Below are 12701 nucleotides of genomic sequence, written 5' to 3' on the forward strand. Positions count from 1 at the left end.
AAGGAGTACATCAAGGCTGTGTATTGTCACCCTGCTTATTTAACTTAGATGCAGAGTACATCATGAGAAACACTGGACTGGAAGAAGCACAAGCTGGAATCAAGATTGCCAGGAGAAATATCAATAACCTCAGATATGCAGATGACATCATCTTCATGGCAGAAAGTGAAGAGGAACTAAAAAGCCTCTTGATGAAAGTGAAAGAGGAGAGTGAAAAAGTTGGCTTAAAGCTCAACATTCAGAAAACGAAGATCATGGCATCCGGTCCCATCACTTCATGGGAAATAGATGGGGAAACAGTGGAAACAGTGTCAGACTTTATTTTTGGGGGCTCCCAAATCACTGCAGATGGTGACTGCAGCCATGAAATTAAAAGACGCTTACTCCTTAGAAGAAAAGTTATGACCAACATAGATAGCATATTCAGAAGCAGAGACATTACTTTGCCGATTAAGGTCCGTCTAGTCAAGGCTATGGTTTTTCCAGTGGTCATGTATGGATGTGAGAGTTGGACTGTGAAGAAAGCTGAGCACTGAAGAATTGATGCTTTTGAACTGTGGTGTTGGAGAAGACTCTTGACAGTCCCTTGGACTGCAAAGAGATCCACCCAGTCCATTCTGAAGGAGATCAGCCCTGGGATTTCTTTGGAAGGAATGATGCTAAAGCTGAAACTCCAATACTTTGGCCACCTCATGCGAAGGGCTGACTCATTGGAAAAGACTCTGATGCTGGGAGGGATTGGGGGCAGGAGGAGAAGGGGACGACCCAGGATGAGATGGCTGGATGGCATCACTGACTCGATGGACATGAGTCTGAGTGAACTCCGGGAGATGGTGATGGACAGGAAGGCCTGGCGTGCTGCGATTCATGGGGTCACAGAGTCGGTCATGGGGTCACAGAGTCGGACACAACTGAGCGACTGAACTGAACTGAACTGTTTATAACAAACATATTGCTTTTATAATAGAAATGTTTTAAATAATTATCACAATCTTATTTAAATGATGAATTGTCCAATATTTTGCATATGAAATGCATTCTTTGTCTATGCCAAAATCATTTATTTTTTATTGGATTACTCAAAAGGCATTTTCAAAGTTTTCTATGGATTAAGAGTTATAACCTGCCATAACTGTGCAAAAGTGGCAAATCAGAAGATTAGAACCTTTTGGATATTTTATTACTGAGGAATAGAATATAACTGTAAAGTGATGAAAAACAAGACTTCAGAAGAAAGCAGGTGCTGAATACTTGTTTACTGAGGTATTAGATGCTAGTGAAAAAAGCAAGTGAAATGCGCTAAGTAGAGTAACACCATCAAAGTTGCATTTCCAACACATTGCTGATTGAACGTTAGGGCAAAAATTTGGGAGAAAGCAAGAGTGGAAAAAGAACTCTGTGATTTAAGGCTGTTAATCTTAAATGTTCTGCTTAACTCAAATATGCAATCAAGGAACATGACCTGTGAGCCAGACAGCTGGAGCACAAAATATCAGATTTTTATTTAACTGATGAAGTTAAGTTTGATACTTGTGGCCATGGTTCAGCTACCTCATTTTCTCTTCCTTCAGTTTGAAGTCAAGACTTTGTATTGACCCATCCATGTTACAGCTTTAGTCTGAAGGGCTAGATATCTGTATTTTGCAATCCCTAGAAACTAAAAATAAAGGCAGGCACAGATTTTCAGGCATGTCTTTTGAAGACAGAGGTCTAGTTACCTTGGTCTGAAGAGCAGAGTAGAATGTATCCTCTTTGGGCAGGTAGTTTTTAAAGGAGGGAATTCAAAAAGGCTGAACCATGAATGCTTATTCCTCTTCTTTAGGGGTGGAGTCATAGCAAGAATGCAGAGCACAGATTTGTTCCCTGCATACTTTCTCCTCCTTCTTTAAAAATGTGATGGGTAAAGAGTAAGTGTGACCAGGAGCAGAGGAGCCAGGCACAGTGGGCTTCAATCACCTTATAGGCTGGAGTGTTCTCAAGTGAAGGATAGACTCCCTGGGAGCAGAGTAAGCACCTCAGAGCCAGCTGAGTATAGAGGCTATTTCTTCAACATAGATTAAGAGTTCCTGTAAGATAATGAGCTAAGATTTGTTAATTTTAAAAGGAAGATGAGAACACTAAACTATGTTATTCCTATAGGAATAAGCTAAGAGCTTAAGGAATGCATTTGCCAGCTTTTCTGGTTAGAGTTTGAAGCCTGCCATTTAGAAAAGGCATTCAATCATACTGGTTTTCTTCCTTCTTTTCTTTCTTTCTTTCCTTCCTTCCTTCCTTCCCCTCTTCAACTTCCTGTCTCTCCCTTACTTCCTTTTTTTTTCTCTTTTCATTTCATTTCTTTTTTCCTTCTTCCTTGTCTCCAATTTTACAGTAATATTCTTTTCAAAACTTTGGGCTAGATATTATTTCATTGAAAAGTTCAAAAGAAGTATATGCAATACCTTAAGGAAAATGCAGGCTTCACTTGTGGCTCACCTGGTATAGAATCCATGAACAACAGACTGGTTCGGTTCCAAATCGGGAAAGGAGTATGTCAAAGCTGTATATTGTCACCCTGTTTATTTATCTTATATGCAGAATACATCATGAGAAATACTGAACTGGATGAAGCACAAGCTGAAATCAAGATAGTTGTATCAATATACCTCAAATATGCAGATGACACCACCCTCATGGCAGAAAGTGAAGAACTAAAGAGCCTCTTGATGAAAGTGAAAGAGGAGAGTAAAAAGTTGGCTTAAAACTCAACATTCAGAAAACTAAGATCATGGCATCTGGTCCCATCACTTCATGGCAAACAGATGGAGAAGGGGAAACAATGGCAACAGTAACAGGCTTTATTTTCTTGGGTTCCAAAATCACTGCAGATGGTGACTGCAACCATGAAATTAAGAGATGTTTGCTCCTTGGAAGAAAAGTTACGACCAACCTGGACAGCGTATTTAAAAGCAGAGACAATACTTTGCCAACAAAGGTCTGTTTAGTCAAAGCTATGGTTTTTCCGGTAGTCATGTATGGATGTGAGAGTCGGACTATAAAGAAAGCTGAGCACAGAAGAATTGATGCTTTTGAACTGTGGTGTTGGAGAAGACTCTTTAGAGTCCCTTGGACTACAAGGAGATCCAACCAGATCATCCTAAAGGAGATCAGTCCTGAGTGTTCATTGGAAGGATTGATGTTGAAGCTGAATCTCCAATACTTTGGCCACCTGATGTGAAGAGCTAACTCATTTGAAAAGATTCTGATGCTGGTCAAGATTGAGGGCAGCAGGAGAAGGGGACGACAGAGGATGAGATGGTTGGATGGCATCACCTAGTCAATGGACATGAGTTTGGGTAAACTCCGGGAATTGGTGTTGGGTAGAGAGGCCTGGCATGCTGTGGTCCATGGGGTGGCAAAGAGTCGGCATGATTGAACGACTGAACTGGAACTGGACTGGAGTGATACCAGGGATTGGATAACTATAACACTAACTTGCTACAAACAGCTGCATATGTAGAATCAGTTGCAATACCCATTATTTTAAATGCATAGCTACATTTGTAAGAAAAACTGTAAATCCCATATATGTGGGGGAAAAAAGCAATCTGAAAATAAAGATAGTGAGCCCATTACTGGATGTAGACTTTGCTAACTAGAGTGAGGAGTGGAGTAAATTGGAATATTTTCAATCTTAATAAACCATAGACTTGAATTTCATGCTTGTATGAGGACAGAAGATGGTGGTCTCAAGGCTGTATAAGACTGGGAGATAGAACTGGAAAGTCACACATCAGGACTTTAGAAGGAGAAACCAGAAAAACCTTCCATAGACATAAGTTGGTGGCAAGGAAATTTTACAGCTCTGTCAAGATACAAGGTAAAAAAATAAAAAAGACTTTGGAAATAAGCAATAAAGGGGGTTATTCTTAAACTGATAAAGACAATCTACAAAAACGTCTAGAACAAACATCAAATCTACTGCTAAAAAATTTTAAACTTCACTTTGGGAGAAGGACAACAACACTACCATCTATAGTCTTTATTGGGCTTCCCTGGTGGCTCGTTGTAAAAGAATTCACCTGCCAATGCAGGAGATGCAGGAGACAAAGTTTCAATCCTAGGGTCGGGAAGATCCCCTAGAGAAGAAAATGGCAATCCACCCCAGTATTCTTGCCTGGAGAATTCCACGGACTGAGGAGCCTAGCAGGCTATAGTCCAAGGGGTCGTAAAAGAGTCTGAAATGACTGAACGACTGAGCATGCATGCATAGTCATTATTAGTCATCACAGTGAGGGGGGAAAGAGTGTAAGATTTGGAAGTAAGGAGCTCAACACACTGCTTTTATATTCTGCAATTTTCTTCATAGAAAACACTGAAACCTCTATAGACAACTTGCTAGACATAATAGATTTTAGCAAGGTAGAAGGAAAAAGGACAAATTGAAACAATTCAAAAGAAAAGTGATCAAAGGATTTGACCAGGTGCTTTACTAGAAAAGGAAATATAAATGCCCAGTAAGATATTGAAAACTGCTCAAACTACTAGAATTCAATTAAAACCGTGCTGAATTGTGATTTCACATCCACCTGGTTGGCAAAAAACGAAATCTGATGCCCTCAAGGAATCTCTTTAGTGGATTTCTGGAGTTCTTATTGTCCATATTGTTCCCTTCTTTCTGTAACTCTGCCCCAGAACTACCATCCACCTCACCCCTCTGAGCCCCAATCTGTGCTTCCCCAGCTCAGTGAGACAACCAGCCATTGCTTGTGAAGACTTTCCTTTTTGTACAGTAGGTTACAGTGAACATGCCTCTAGCAGAATGTTAGCTGGGACAATCATTGGGCTCATCTTGATTTTCCCCTTCTCTCAGCCATCACAGTCTGGGACTGCCTGTTGTCTAACACTTGAAAACAGTTATTTAATTTATCTTGTACAGTGTTCTATGTGTTTCCCATGGAAGGGTATTTCTGATTCCTGTTACTGTATTGTGGCTAGAAACGGAAACCGCCTGTGTTACACATGGCTGAGTTCTGAGAGAATGAGGCAATGAAGGCAACACTCCAGAAATCTGCACAGGGCGTCCTTGAGTCTTTCCTCATTTTAAGACATGCAGGGGTAGAGTAAAGCTTCATGTGCTTGGGAAAAATGACAAGGGACCTGTAACTGAGTGGTTCCAAGCTCAAGCAGAACATGAAGTCTTAACCAAAGTTGCAAGTCCTTGCTGATCACTTGGGACATTTATTAGAGACTGTAGGTGGATCAGACCATATAAATGGGAATAAGTTATTCCTGTAGTAAAGATTACTCTGGATCTTCCCTGATAAAGCTTAAAACTAAACCCCGAAAGACTGACTTGCAATTAATGTTACTACCTGTAAAAACAAAGCCTAGTAGTCTGTAGAGGAAGTCTACAAAATTCAGACACAAAAAATGTTAACCTAAAAAAATTCACAACATCCAAAAATGAATGAAAAATCATTAGACTTTTAAAGAAGGAAAATGTGACTAATAATTAGGAGAAAGTGTCCAATAGGAGAAAACCCAAAATGATGGAAACAAATGGAAATGATGGAATTATCAGGCAAGGAGTTATATTATTATATTAAAAGAAAAATGTGAACTCTATGAGAGAAATGGAGATATAAAAGCAAACCAAATGAAATTACACTGAAAAATAAAATATTTAAAATGAGAAGTTCACTAAATTGGGCTAATGGCAGATTATATTCTGCAAAAGAAGACTTAATAATAGAAACCAACCATAATGAAGCAGAGAGCAATAATTTTAGTACATCTAATACAGCTGTATGTTTATAAAAATAGTAATAATTTTAATATATCAAATCCAACAGTATATATAGCATATATATTTAGATATAGGCATATAAAATACATATACATGTGTATATGTGTAATTCTATATATATAAACTAAAATATTATGATATTTCTGCAAAAATAATTCAAATTTCAGGAGAGAAATTAGAAACTGATCCCTGTATATATAAGAAGTGGAATATGACAGGAGTGCCATTAGTGTCACCAAGGTTTCTTTTGAGACACTCAAGATAATTCTCTAGTTATTTAATTTCAACATCTGTGGTTCATGTGAAAATTCCCTCAAAAAAGGAAAAATGTACTGAAAGAAGTCTTTAAAACATCTTTTATCTCTACTAAAAAGTGTTTTCCATGTATATGTACACAACACTTCCGTGGTGGCTCAGATGGTTAAGCGTCTGTCTACAATGTGGGAGACCTGGGTTTGATCCCTGGGTCGGGAAGATCCCCTGGAGAAGGAAATGGCAGTCCGCTCCAGTACCATCACTTTATGGGAACTAGATGGGGAAACAGTGTCAGACTTTATTTTTTTGGGCTCCAAAATCAATGCAGATGGTGACTGCAGCCATAAATTTAAAAGACGCTTACTCCTTAGAAGAAAAGTTATGACCAACCTAGATAGTATATTCAAAAGCAGAGACATTACTTTGCTGACTAAGGTCCGTCTAGTCAAGGCTATGGTTTTTCCTGTGGTCATGTATGGATGTGAGAGTTGGACTGTGAAGAAGGCTGAGCACCAAAGAATTGATGCTTTTGAACTGTGGTGTTGGAGAAGACTCTTGAGAGTCCCCTGGACTGCAAGGAGAGCCAAGCAGTCCATTCTAAAGGAGGTCAGCCCTGGGATTTCTTTGGAAGGAATGATACTAAAGCTGAAGCTCCAGTACTTTGGCCATCTCATGTGAAGAGCTGACTCATTGGAAAAGACTCTGATGCTGGGAGGGATTGTGGGCAGGAGGAGAAGGGGATGACAGAAGATGAGATGGCTGGATGGCATCACTGACTCGATGGACGTGAGTCTGAGTGAACTCTGGGAGATGGTGATGGACAGGGAGGCCTGGCGTGCTGTGATTCATGGGGTCGCAAACAGTCGGACACTACTGAGTGACTGAAATGAACCGAACCGAACCGAACCGAACCGAACCGAACTATTGCCTGCAAAATCTCATGGACAGAGGAGCCTGGTAGGCTACAGCCCATGGGGTCACAAAGAGTCGGACATGACTGAGCAACTTTACTTACCTATACACAACACACACACACACACACACACACACACACACACGCACACACACACACACACAATTTAGCAATTAGTAGACTTTTGTTGGGCTTCCCAGGTGGTGTTAGTGGTAAAGTACCCACCTGCCAGTGCAGGAGAAGCAAGAGATGAGGGTTTGATTGCTGGGTTTGGAAGCTCCCCTGGAGGAGAGCGTGCCAACTCACTCCAATATTCTTGCCTGGAGAATCGCAAGGACAGAGGAGCCTGCCAGGCTTCAGTCCAATCCATAGAGTCGCAAAGAATCCGACATAACTGAAGCAACTTAGCATGTATGCACAGACTTTTGTTAGGACCTTTAGCGTGATATACCTGCTTCCCTGGTGGCTCAGACGGTAAAGCATCTGCCTGTAATGCAGGAGACCCAGGTTCGATTCCTGGGTTGGGAAGATCCCCTGGAGAAGGAAATGGCAATCCACTCCAGCAGTCTTGCCTGGAAAATCCCATGGACGGAGGAGCGTGGTAGGCTACAGTCCATGGGGTGGCAAAGAGTCGGACACCACTGAGCGACTTTCACTTTCACTTTAGCATAATATATATGATTGTGCTAAACATAGGTGAGCAAGTGGGAGAGAAAGTAAGGTATTCTTCTAAGTAAACAAAATCCTAAAAATATAATAGCTATTTTTATTGAGAATTTTCTGTATGCCAGGTATTTCCTATAGTGTTGTTAACAATAACACAGACCATTGATATATGTTACTTGAACTTTGTAAGTTTGCTGGGTAAAGTTCTCTGTCATTAGGAACTCAAAACCTAATGAAAGGAATATAGACAAAACACAGATATAATGAAAATGAATTAACTACATATGTTTCATCACTAAATCTCTAAGTAAAAAAGTTTGAATTCCAAGGATGGAGTAATTTAAGTGCATATAAATCAGACAAGGAGTATGGCTCAGGGAGATGAACTTTTCATGTGTTTAGTAGGAAGAATCTGTCTATTCTCAGCATATGTTTATGTTGTAGTAAAGGGTTGGATATGGAGAATTGTTTTCCTTGCTAGGTTGAATATGTGAACACAATTTTGACTAGAAGGTAACTACAGTTAAACAGTGTAGGATAAAATAGTAGAGATCTTTAATCAAGATTAAGGAAACAAAATCAAGATTTTATATTTCAATCAATGGGCAAATCATATTCTTAAGAATCAAGATAATTAAACAGATGCAGGCCGAAAGAACTGCGTGGAAACTCTTGAAGAGGGAAGGAGCTGGGTATGGGCAAATTGTGCAGGATAGTGATTAAGAACACCACAGCATTTGGAGTCAAATGCCTGCGCTCAGGTCCAGATTCTCCCATTGACTAGGTGTGTGATTGTAGGCAAGGCTCTTAATTTCTTTGTATCTCAATTCAATAGCAAAAGAGTGAGCACTAAAACCTCTCTCATACTGTTTTAAAAATTAATTAAAGAATCTAAGCAATTACAACAACATAGACAGCACTGCATGAATGTTAGTTTTTTAATGAATTAATTTATTTTAATGGAGGATAATTACTTTACAATATAGTGATGGTTTTTGCCATAAACGTTAGTTTTTATTGTTAGTGTTATTTTGTCTCTCCAACAAAGACTATTGAAGAGATGCCCAAGATGGCAGTGCAGGAAAAACCTGAGTTCACCTCCTCCCAAGGGCACATAAAATCTACATCAGCATATAGAGCAATTCCACTGAAGAAGACTTGAGTGTTTATTGAACAGCTACTACATAGAAGGACCACACAGAAATGAGCAGGAAAAATGGAGACAGGGTATCCATGAGAACCCCACCACTGAAACAGCAACCTGCAGTGAGGAGGGAATATTGCTGAAGGACTTGAGCCACCCCACCAAGCAGACTTGCCTTCGCTGACACAGGAAAAAACAAACAAACAAACAGCAGTTTTAAGGGCACCTTGAGGAACCTGGAATGTTAGGTCCATGAATCTAAGCAAATTGGAAGTGGTCAAACAGAAGATGGCAAGAGTGAACATTGACATTCTTGGAATCAGCGAACTAAAATGGACTGGAATGGGTGAATTTAACTCAGATGAACATATATCTACTAACGTGGGCAGGAATCCTTGGAAGAAATCATAGTCAACAAGAGTCCGAAATGCAGCACTTGGATGCAATCTCAAAAACTACAGAATGATCTCTGTTCGTTTCCAAGGCAAACCATTCAATATCATGATAATCCAAGTCTATGCCCCAACCAGTAACACTGAAGAAGCTGAAGTTGAATGGTCCTATGAAGACCTTCAAGACTTTCTAGAACTAATACCCCCAAAAGATGTCCTTTTCATTCTAGGGGACTGGGATGCAAAAGTAGGAAGTGAAGAAACACCTGGAGTAACAGGCAAATTTGGCCTTGGAATACAGAATGAAGCAGGGCAAATGCTAATAGAGTTTTGCCAAGAAAATGCACTGGTCATAGCAAACACCCTCTTCCAACAACACAAGAGAACACTCTACACATGGACATCACCAGATGGACAATACTGAAATCAGATTGACTATATTCTTTGCTGCCAAATATGGAGAAGCTCTATACATGGACATCACCAGATGGACAACACTAAAATCAGATTGACTATATTCTTTGCTGCCAAATATAGAGAAGCTCTATACAGTCAGCAAAAACAAGACTGGGAACTGTCTGTGGCTCAGATCATGAACTCTGTATTGCCAAATTCAGACTTAAATTGAAGACAGTGGGGAAAACCACTAGACCATTCAGGTATGATGTAAATCAAATCCCTTATGATTATACAGTGGAAGTGAGAAATAGATTTAAGGGCATAGACCTGATAGACAGAGTGCCTGGTGAACTATGGATGGAGGTTTGTGGCATTGTACAGGAGACAGGAATCAAGACCTACACAAGAAAAAGAAATGCGAAAAAGGAAAATGGCTGTCTGAGAAGGCCTTACAAATAGCTGTGAAAAGAAGAGAAACAAAAAGCAAAGGGGAAAAGGAAAGATATACCCATTTGAATGCAGAGTTCCAAAGAATAGCAAGGAGAGATAAGAAAGCCTTTCTCAGTGATCAATGCAAAGAAATAGAGAAAAACAACAGAATGGGAAAGGCTAGAGATCTCTTCAAGAAAATTAGAGATACCAAGGGAACATTTCCTGCAAAGATGGGCTCAATAAAGGACAGAATGGTATAGACCTAAAAGAAGCAGAAGATACTAAGAAGAGGTGGCAAGAATACACAGAAGAACTGTACAAAAAAAATCTTCACGACTCAGATAATCATGATGGTGTGATCACTCACACTCACCTAGTGCCAGACATCCTGGAATGCAAAGGCAAGTGTGCCTTAGGAAGCATCACTACGAACAAAGCTAGTGCAGGTGATGGAATTCCAGTTGAGCAATCCTAATAGATGATGCTGTGAAAGTGCTGCACTCAATATGCCAGCAAATTTGAAAAACTCTGCAGGGGCCACAGGACTGGCAAAGGTCAGTTTTCATTCCAATCCCAAAGAAAGGCAATGCCAAAGAATGCCCAAATTACCACACAATTGCACTCATCTCACACCCTAGTAGTAATGCTCAAAATTCTCCAAGCCAGGCTTCAGCAATACGTGAACCATGAAATTCCAGATGTTCAAGCTGGTTTTAGAAAAGGCAGAGGAACCAGAGATCAAATTGCCAACATCCACTGGATCATCAAAAAAGCAAAACAGTTTCAGAAAAACATCTATTTCTGCTTTATTGACTATGCCAAAGTCTTTGACTGTGTGGATCACAATAAACTGTGGAAAATTCTTCAAGAGATGGGAATATCAGACCACCTGACCTGCCTCTTGAGAAACCTGTATGCAAGTCAGGAAGCAAGAGTTAGAACTGGACATGGAAAAATAGACTGGTTCCAAATAGGAAAAGGAGTGTCAAGGCCGTATATTGTCACCCTGTTTATTGAACTTATATGCAGAGTACCTCATGAGAAACGTTGGGCTGGAGGAAGCACAAGCTGGAATCAAGATTGCTGGGAGAAATATCAATAACCTCAGATATGCAGATGACACCACCCTTATGGCAGAAAGTGAAGAACTAAAGAGCCTCTTGATATAAGTGAAAGAGGAGAGTGAAAAAGTTGGCTTAAAGCTCAACATTCTGAAAATGAAATCATGGCATCCGGTCTCATCACTTCATGGCAAATAGATGGGGAAACAGTGAAAACTGTATTTTGGGGGGCTCCAAAATTCCTGCAGATGGTGACTGCAGCCATGAAATTAAAAGATGCCTACTCCTTGGAAGGAAAGTTATGACCCACCTAGACAGCATATTAAAAAGCAGAGACATTACTTTGTCAATGTGAGAGTTGGACTATAAAGAAAGCTGAGCACCAATTAATTGATGCTTTTGAGCTGTGGTGTTGGAGAAGACTCTTGAGAGTCCCTTGGACTGCAAGGAGATCCAACCAGTCCATCCTAAAGGAGATCAGTCCTGGGTGTTCATTGGAAGGACTGATGCTGAAGCTGAAAATCCAATACTTGGGCACCTGTTGCAAAGAGCTGACTCATTTGAAAAGACCCTGATGCTGGGCAAGATTGAGGGCAGGAGAAGGGGACGACAGAGAATGAGATGGTTGGATGGCATCACCAAGTCAATGGACATGAATCTGGGTAGACTCTGGCAATTGGTGATAAGTGGAGAGGCCTGGCGTGCTGTGGTTCATGGGGTCACAAGTAGTAGGACACGACTGAGTGACTGAATTGAACTGAGCTGCCTATATGGAAATAAAATATATTTACTAATCCCAAAGCATCTGCCAATCAGAGGCACCAGCCTATTGTTTGAGTTCCCCTGGGACTCTTCCTAGTCTGTATTCATTCTAGCTCCAGCAACACTGCCAAGATGATATTGACCCAGGAGCTGCCTCTGGCCAGGGGCTTCAGCGCCAGAAGTCCATCAAGGCAGACTCAGGTGCAGTGCTCTCCAAGCACTGCCCCTGGCCAGGATTCATCCAGCACCTTTAGCCTCAGTAAGGCAGCTTTGGGTATACCTCTCCTGTGATGCAACCATGTCCTGGTCATGTTCTGGCCCTGGCCACCCCACCACATTGACCTTGGGCCCAGTGGTCCCTAGGGACTGCCCCAGACTGAACCCATTCCAGCTCCAGCCAGCTTGCCAAAGCTGTCGGACACAAATAATCTAAACAGAAGAATCTTCTACACAGAGCCACTCCCTGAAGACTGGAGAGAGAGCTGTTTTGGCTAATTCATAGAAAGAGAAACTAAAAGTTAAAATAGGAGACAGAAGAATATGTTCCAAACAAAAGACCCAAATAAACCACCCCCCCCAAAAGCTAGTGAAATGGAAATAAGTAATTTACTGAATAAAGAGTTTAAAGAAGCAGTCATGAGGATACTCACCATACTCAAGAGAAGAATGGAAGAATTCAGTGAGAATGTCAACAAAGACTTAAAAAATATAAGAAAAACTTAAAAAACTTAAAAACTTAAAAAATATAAGAAAGAACCAAAATATAAGAAAGAACCAAGAAAGAACTATTGTATTACAGAATACAATAGCTAGAATAAAGTACAGGAAGCATAGAGTCTCAAACCAGATGAAAACAGAGATCTACCCAATCATATTATAATTGAAATGAAAA

At 40.4% G+C, this 12701-nt stretch overlaps 1 non-coding gene across 1 annotated transcript; it reads left to right on the top strand.

Moving 5' to 3' along the window:
* Nucleotides 1–7409: 7409 nt before the first annotated feature.
* On the top strand, nt 7410–7481 carry TRNAY-GUA (transfer RNA tyrosine (anticodon GUA)). The gene has a single exon. It is a non-coding gene; the product is annotated as a tRNA-Tyr (tRNA).
* Nucleotides 7482–12701: the final 5220 nt, after the last annotated feature.

The sequence above is a fragment of the Budorcas taxicolor genome, chromosome 5 (assembly GCF_023091745.1).
Source record: "Budorcas taxicolor isolate Tak-1 chromosome 5, Takin1.1, whole genome shotgun sequence".
NCBI classification, from domain to species: Eukaryota; Metazoa; Chordata; class Mammalia; order Artiodactyla; family Bovidae; genus Budorcas; species Budorcas taxicolor.